Source organism: Salminus brasiliensis, chromosome 1, assembly GCF_030463535.1.
Source record: "Salminus brasiliensis chromosome 1, fSalBra1.hap2, whole genome shotgun sequence".
NCBI classification, from domain to species: Eukaryota; Metazoa; Chordata; class Actinopteri; order Characiformes; family Bryconidae; genus Salminus; species Salminus brasiliensis.
This window is the reverse complement of record NC_132878.1, coordinates 1,849,928-1,857,427: the sequence shown is the minus strand read 5'-3', so window position 1 is coordinate 1,857,427 and position 7,500 is coordinate 1,849,928.

The window sequence follows — 7,500 nt, the reverse complement described above, 5'->3', positions numbered from 1 at the left end:
CAACACTACTAGCACTACTACAGACACTTATCAACCACTGTCAGCCAACCATCGGTCAAATTCTAACTGTCATTCAGATTTAGTTTAAACAAACAATTAGTAACACCCTAGCGACCACAAACCACTTATCAGCGCCAAAACAACCACTAAGCAACCATTTATCAAGATCATGGCAACCACCTGGATTATATATAGATATCACAGCACCTACCTAGGATCCATGTAGAAACACTATAGCAACCATAGGATTACCATAGCAACCATTAATCAAGATTATAGCAAACACCTAGCAACCAGTGGTTATTGTGGTTCGTAAATGTGCAGATGTTCTCTGTGAAGAAAAGCAGGTAATGGGCCCTAATATAAACTCACACTGACCTCATGAACGTGTGTGTGTGTCAGCAGGGTGTGTGTGTGTGGGGGGGGGGGATGGGTCCAAATGATTATCTTGTGACTTTCAGCTGGTTTTACAGTCAAAGGACGGCCTTGTTGTTGTTCTTACACACACACACACACACACTCCTACAGTTGTATGCGAAAGTTAATGCCCCCCTTGTCAAACTCCATGTCTGATTATTAGTTTAAGCTGCAGGAGAAGTGAGGTGCACTGAAGCCCGTCCTGCACCCGAACCAGTGTCCTATAAACTCGTACCCTTTCATTCTGTGTCCCCTGACAAAGCCGCTGCACCACCTCCACCACCACCACTCTCTCATCCACTTCAAGTGTGAATGAACACTTCTAATGAACACACTCAGCTACTTTAAGCTGCACCCATTGCAGACACAGATGTGCAAATGCACACACACAGCTTGTCTAGTCCCTGTAGAGGAGAAGTACTGCCAATAGAATAGGACTCTCTGGAGCAGATCAACATCATGACCCTATTGACTCCATGCTGCCTGGGGTGGTGATCATCTATCCAACATTCTGGCCTCACGAATGCAATCAAATCCTCACAGCAAGGCTCCTCCTCCAAAATCTAGTAGAAAGTCTTCTTCTCTGGACAGTAGAGACAGTCACTCCAACAGAAGCAGGATCCATTTTGTTTTTTTTTTTTTAGAAGAGAAAATGAATGAGCAGGTGTCCCAATACTTTTGTCCAAATAGTGTATTAACATATAGTGTATTTTTTTACGTATTCGTAAACACACTGGAAGTGTTCAGTGGACAGATGAGCTCTATTATTTTCTACGTGTGTGTGTGTGTGTGTGTGTGTGTGTGTGTGTGTGTTGCTTTTCGTTGTGTGATTCATGGCTTTCATTCGAGCGCATTAGGAGTTAAATATGACTTCAGCTGAAGCTGCTAAATTGAATTTCGGCGGTTTTAAAGCAGGCCGAAGGAAACAGGAGGAATCTTTGAGGTTTAAATCGAATTACACTCCTGTTTAAATTCCTCTCTGGAACGTATCGAGTGTAAGCCCAGCTGGAGCTGTCTAGAACCCTGGATATTTAACATCTGGCCCTGCACAGTATGCTGCTGCTTTACTGTGGACGGTCGCACCGTCAGCCAGAACATTAGCACCACTTAAACATCAGTTCTAAAAAGATCAACGAAATCAGAACATCTCCAGAACCTCAGCCAGGTCTGGTGGGGTGCAGTGCAGTGGTCAGGAGCTTTTACACCCCTCTAGCCCACCCTCAGCATTGGGCACTGTGACCTTGGGGCTGCTCCACAGCATCCCGTTCTATTGGTCAGTTCTTTTTCTATGTAGATCATACCAGCTCTGTGTTCGGGCTGTCCGGATACTTTTGCAAGGACCGTTCTGTGATGTTCTAGATGACTGGGTCACGACTTGTGGGGTGTTCCCGGTAAGCAGTGGTCAGTATCCACCAAAAGCTAACCGGCAACAGGGGCATGAATGCTCAAGGCTCACTGATGCTCATGGAGGCCCCGCCCACCTCACAACTCACAGGAGTTAAAGGATCTGCTGCTGATGTCTGAAGGTGTGCAGATGCCACAGGACAACTTCAGGGGTCTTGTGGAGACCATGCCTCGACGGGTCAGAGCTGTTGTGGCTGTGTGAGGGGGATCTATTCAATGTTAGGTAGGTGGTTCTAATGTTTTGGCTGATTTGGGGTGGATATGGAAAGTGCTGCAACTGCAGGCTTTGCCGTGACTGTGCTCAGACCAGCCACACCCTAAAACAGCTGTACTAACATCAGCTACCAGTGGGAGCAGAGCCGGATCTGAAACATCTGCAGCAGCTGCAGATACGCCAATCAGCCGTAATATTAGCACCACCTGCCACCAAAACAGCTCTGACCTGTCAAGGCGTGGACTTGACGAGGCCTCTGAAGGCGTCCTGTGGTATCTGGACAGCTTCAGACGCTAGCAGCAGGGCTAGTAGGGCAGCAAAAAATGGTCGAAAGTATTGGGACACACCTCTCAATCACTAAATTCAGGTGTTTTGTTCAGTCTCATTACCACCCTAGCATTAGAGGGGGTGTCCACAAACTTTTGGACATGTAGTGTGTGTCTCTCTCTCTGTCTCTCTCCATCTCTGTCGCTCCATCCATGCATGTCAAACAAGGGCCTAGAGTAGTAAGAGAAGTGGGGCAGTACACACACACACACACACACACACACACACACACACACACACACACTTAGAGTTCTGTCCTTATTTAAACCTGAACTCTGAACACTCTCTAACACTCCCATCACTAATTTAAGGTGTTCAGAGCTGGGTTTATAGCTGTAGACTCTGATTTCTATAGATAAATATTTATATATAGACGTAGCGTCAGTATATTTATATTTATACAGTCTCTCTCTCTCTCTCTCTCGCTCTCGCTCGCTCGCTCGCTCACGTCGCTCACGCTCTCTCGCTCTGTGCTGTAAATAGGTCAGAGGTTTATACTGCAGTAGGATAAGGAGTAGCCTTGCTGCGACCATCCTTACCCTCCACACACACACTCTCTCTCACTCACACACACACACACACACACACACACACACACACACACACACACACACACACACACACACACTGACCCACTAGTTCGGTCTAAACCAGACTCCACCCACACACGTGTTTTTTGTAGCTGCTGTTACTCTGTTGTACAACCTTTACAAAACTCTGTAGCTCCGCCTCCTCAGTGTATATCACAATACCTACATTTAGAGTTATTAATATTCACCCTAATGAGAGACTGTAGCTCCTCCTCCTCAGTATATATCACAATACCTACATTTAGAGCTTTATTAATATTCACCCTAATGAGAGACTGTAGCTCCTCCTCCTCAGTGTATATCACAATACCTACATTTAGAGCGTTATTAATATTCACCCTAATGAGAGACTGTAGCTCCGCCTCCTCAATGTATATCACAATACCTACATTTAGAGCGTTATTAATATTCACCCTAATGAGAGACTGTAGCTCCGCCTCCTCAATGTATATCACAATACCTACATTTAGAGCTTTATTAATATTCACCCTAATGAGAGACTGTAGCTCCGCCTCCTCAGTGTAAATCACAATACCTACATTTAGAGCGTTATTAATATTAACCCTAATGAGAGACTGTAGCTCCGCCTCCTCAGTGTATATCACAATACCTACATTTAGAGCGTTATTAATATTCACCCTAATGAGAGACTGTAGCTCCTCCTCCTCAGTGTATATCACAATACCTACATTTAGAGCGTTATTAATATTCACCCTAATGAGAGACTGTAGCTCCGCCTCCTCAGTGTATATCACAATACCTACATTTAGAGCGTTATTAATATTCACCCTAATGAGAGACTGTAGCTCCGCCTCCTCAGTGTATATCACAATACCTACATTTAGAGCGTTATTAATATTCACCCTAATGAGAGACTGTAGCTCCGCCTCCTCAGGGTATATCACAATACCTACATTTAGAGAGTTATTAATATTCACCCTAATGAGAGACTGTAGCTCCGCCTCCTCAGTGTATATCACAATACCTACATTTAGAGTTATTAATATTCACCCTAATGAGAGACTGTAGCTCCTCCTCCTTAGTGTATATCACAATACCTACATTTAGAGTTATTATTATTCACCTTAATGAGAGACTGTAGCTCCTCCTCCTCAGTGTATATCACAATACCTACATTTAGAGCGTTATTAATATTCATCCTAATGAGAGACTGTAGCTCCTCCTCCTTAGTGTATATCACAATACCTACATTTAGAGCGTTATTAATATTCATCCTAATGAGAGACTGTAGCTCCTCCTCCTCAGTGTATATCACAATACCTACATTTAGAGTTATTAATATTCACCCTAATGAGAGACTGTAGCTCCTCCTCCTTAGTGTATATCACAATACCTACATTTAGAGTTATTAATATTCACCCTAATGAGAGACTGTAGCTCCGCCTCCTCAGGGTATATTACAATACCTACATTTAGAGAGTTATTAATATTCACCCTAATGAGAGACTGTAAGCTCCGCCTCCTCAGTGTATATCACAATACCTACATTTAGAGTTATTAATATTCACCCTAATGAGAGACTGTAGCTCCTCCTCCTCAGTGTATATTACAATACCTACATTTAGAGAGTTATTAATATTCACCCTAATGAGAGACTGTAGCTCCGCCTCCTCAGGGTATATTACAATACCTACATTTAGAGAGTTATTAATATTCACCCTAATGAGAGACTGTAGCTCCGCCTCCTCAGTGTATATCACAATACCTACATTTAGAGTTATTAATATTCACCCTAATGAGAGACTGTAGCTCCTCCTCCTCAGTGTATATCACAATACCTACATTTAGAGTGTTATTAATATTCACCCTAATGAGAGACTGTAGCTCCTCCTCCTCAGTGTATATCACAATACCTACATTTAGAGTGTTATTAATATTCACCCTAATGAGAGACTGTAGCTCCGCCTCCTTAGTGTATATCACAATACCTACATTTAGAGTGTTATTAATATTCACCCTAATGAGAGACTGTAGCTCCTCCTCCTCAGTGTATATCACAATACCTACATTTAGAGAGTTATTAATATTCACCCTAATGAGAGACTGTAGCTCCTCCTCCTCAGTGTATATCACAATACCTACATTTAGAGTGTTATTAATATTCACCCTAATGAGAGACTGTAGCTCCTCCTCCTCAGTGTATATCACAATACCTACATTTAGAGTGTTATTAATATTCACCCTAATGAGAGACTGTAGCTCCTCCTCCTTAGTGTATATCACAATACCTACATTTAGAGTGTTATTAATATTCACCCTAATGAGAGACTGTAGCTCCGCCTCCTCAGTGTATATCACAATACCTACATTTAGAGCGTTATTAATATTCACCCTAATGAGAGACTGTAGCTCCTCCTCCTCAGTGTATATCACAATACCTACATTTAGAGTGTTATTAATATTCACCCTAATGAGAGACTGTAGCTCCTCCTCCTTAGTGTATATCACAATACCTACATTTAGAGCGTTATTAATATTCACCCTAATGAGAGACTGTAGCTCCGCCTCCTTAGTGTATATCACAATACACTTAATACATTTAGAGCTACATTTATCCATAGTAACCACATGGTACAGCATTTCCAACCACCTAGCAATTCCATGGCAACCACTTGGGAGACAATACCACTGCTACCAGCTAACGACACCATAGCAACCACATGAAACAGCTTTACTAACAACCTAGTAACAACACAGCAACCATAGTCACTTCTTGAAGGTGATGAGGGTGATGAAGGTGCTGAAGCAGAAAAAATGGACAAGCGAACGAATCTGAGACACTTTGACAAGAACCAGACTCTGAGGTTCTAGATAACTGGGTCAGAACATCTCCAGAACATCAGGCAGGTCTTGATGCACCAAAGGAAGGTCAGCCGCTGAGCTGGCGATAGGGTCATGGGCACCCAAGACCCACAGATGCTCATGGAAGTCCTGCCCACCCCACAATTTACAGTTAAGATAAACGGAAGCCGTTAGCCATTAGCTGTTAGCCGCCGCGGCTTTCGACTTCATGCCCTCTCCGGCTGCTAAGGAAAAGCTGAGGAACGTAGATCCATTCACACTCCGACGGCTCGGTGTTAATTGTAGGCTGGCAGATTAGGATAATCCAACTTCCTCTGTGGCCTCCGGACGCTCCGCTCACTCGGGAATGCTGCGGAAAAGTGGCGGAATAGTCTGGATAAATAAGACCCCTCCACACGGATCCAGGAGAGTGTGTGATGGTTTACACATGCAGTTAGCATCATGCTAGTAGTTGCTTGTAAGCTTCCATTGATGTTAGCTACATTAGCCTCGTAGCTCCAGTGCTAATTGGTGGGGTATAAGCTAAACGCTTTATTACAATGTAATAACAGTATAAACATCACATTCTCTATTCAGGGCCTCGTTTAGAGGAAGAACTTCCTATTTATGTACACTGTGTGGAACACACAACACTCACACACACACACACACTCACACACACACTCACACACACACAGCTAGTGTGTATCATGCGGTGTGGAAATCAATTGTAATTAACCTCTGACCTGCTGATGTAATGGATGTGTGTCAGAGTCACAGCCTGAATCATTTTCCATTAGGCGGAGTCAGCTGAGTGTGTGTGTGTGTGTGTGTGTGTGTGTGTGTGTGTGTGTGTGTGTGTGTGTTTGAGAGAGAGATTATTTTGATCAAACATGTAGACAAACCCAGATACTCCTTAAGGCTCAGGTACACTATTTGGACAAAACTATTGGGACACCTGCTCATTCACTGTATCTTCTGAAATCAAGGGTATTAAAGAGTCCAGAGATGAAGACTTTCTACTAGATTGTAGAGGAGCATTGCTGTGAGGATTTGATTGCATTCAACCACGAGCTTTAGTGAGGTCAGGATGTTGGATGATGATCACCACCCCACCTCATCATCCCCAACTCATCCCCAAAAGTACTGGATGGAGCTCCTCCACCATCACTCCAGAGAACACAGCTCCTCCACTGCTCCACTGCTCCTCAATGCTGGGGGGCTTTATTATACCCCTCTCGCCCACTCCTGGCATTATTAGGCAGCATGGAGCCAATAGGGTCATGATGTTGATCTGCTCCAGAGAGTCCTATTCTATTGGCAGTACTTCTTCTCTACAGGGACTAGACAAGCTGTGTGTGTGCATTTGCACATCTGTGTCAGCAATGGGTGCAGCTTAAAGTAGCTGAATGTGTTCAATCAAGGGGTGTCCACAAACTTTGGACAGACAGTGCAGCTCATGTCACATGACACTTCCTCACATGATGGTGTGAGTGTGTAAATGGGGGGAAGTGAGCAGAGCTGGGGAGGAAGCACCAGCTCACTGTCAGTGTTATTAGAGTAAAGGATAAGCTATGAGAATCAGTTATGATTATCTTTATATTAATAACAGTTCTAATAGTTTTAGGAATAGTGTGTTTGACATAATAATAAATAAAATGAATAAATTCATTATTTACTAGTATATTAATCATATAATAATAATAATTATAATAATCTCAATAATAAGTAATAAGTAAACTCACA